The 1,395-nt window shown below is 32.8% G+C and overlaps 1 pseudogene; it reads right to left on the reverse strand.

Annotated features, from left to right (window-relative positions):
- Positions 1-1,395, reverse strand: part of LOC125845776 (uncharacterized) — a 20,617-nt pseudogene that overhangs the window by 1,406 nt on the left and 17,816 nt on the right.

Consider the following 1,395-nt stretch of genomic DNA (forward strand, 5'->3'; position numbering starts at 1 on the left):
GGGTGATCGAGGATCGGGATGAAAAAATAAAAATTTGAAGTTGAAAATATCTTTTAAAAACAAACTTAAATTTTTTTCTTTTTGAAGGTGGTTGGGGGCTGATAGGGGGGTTGATGGGGGGCGAGGGTAGTGGGTGTGAAATTAGAAATATCTTTTAAAAACAATTTTTAATGTTTTTTGGGAGGGGGTGGGGATAGGGGTGAGGGTGGGGTAAAAAAATTGAATTTAAAAACAAGCTTTAAATTTTTATTTTATTTTTTTTTGGGGGGGGGGGGTTGGTTGGGGGTGATTTGAGGGTAGGGACAAAATAAATTGATTTTTTCAACAAAAAAATAATTGTAATTTAAAGTTGGAAGAGAATTTGAAAAATGTTTTCCTTAGGTTTAGAAGGGAAGTCATTTTCCTTAAATTTGAGGAAAATGAGTTGATTTGAAAAACATTTTCCAAAACATTTAGCCCAACCAAACATGAGAAAATCGGAAAATGTTTTCCTTCATACGAAACACACCCTAAAGATTCAACATCAGAGCTGACAAGTGTTATGAGGAATAACATAGTTATAGAAGAATTTACATGCCTCCGTTGCCTCTCTTTCTTTTCGAGCCTCAATGCTAAGTAGCAACCCCAATGCACATATTAGTGAACTGATAAAAGCAATTCCAAAAATGAATTCAATATCAACATATTACAGCATCAACCACAGTCGCAATAAAAATCAGTGACAATGAAATGCAACTATTCAGAGGTTTAGGCCTCGTAACATAGAATGTAACACAAATGCATATTGAATTGTGATTGGTTTATCGAAGACTACTTAAGCTTAATATTCAAGACAAAACTAACAAAAAATTATCTTGAAAAGAAAACATCAATTTAGTTCAATCTACTCAATTTAGGGTGTGTTTGGTATGAAGGAAAACATTTTCCAAAAAATGTTTTTCAATTTTCTCATGTTTGGTTGGGTTAAATGTTTTGGCAAATGTTTTCCAAATCAACTCATTTTCCTCAAATTTAAGGAAAATGACTTCCCTTCAAAACCTAAGGAAAACATTTTCCAAAACTCTCTTCCAACTTCAAAATTACAATTATTTTTTTGTTGAAAAAATCAAATTATTTTGTCCCAACCCCCAAAAAAAAAAAATCTAAGGCTTGTTTTTAAATTCAATTTTTTTACCCCACCCTCACCCCCTACCACCACCCCCCCCCTCCCAAAAAAATATTAACAGTTGTTTTTAAAAGATATTTCTAATTTCAATTTTTTATTTTTTTACCCCCTACCCTCACCCCCCCCCTCCAATCAGCCCCCCACCCCCTTCAAAAAGAAAAAAAATTAAGTTTATTTTTTTAAAAAAAATTTAACTTCAAATTTTTATTTTTTCATCCCGATCCTCGACC

This window comes from Solanum stenotomum, chromosome 11 (assembly GCF_019186545.1).
Source record: "Solanum stenotomum isolate F172 chromosome 11, ASM1918654v1, whole genome shotgun sequence".
Classification (NCBI taxonomy): domain Eukaryota; kingdom Viridiplantae; phylum Streptophyta; class Magnoliopsida; order Solanales; family Solanaceae; genus Solanum; species Solanum stenotomum.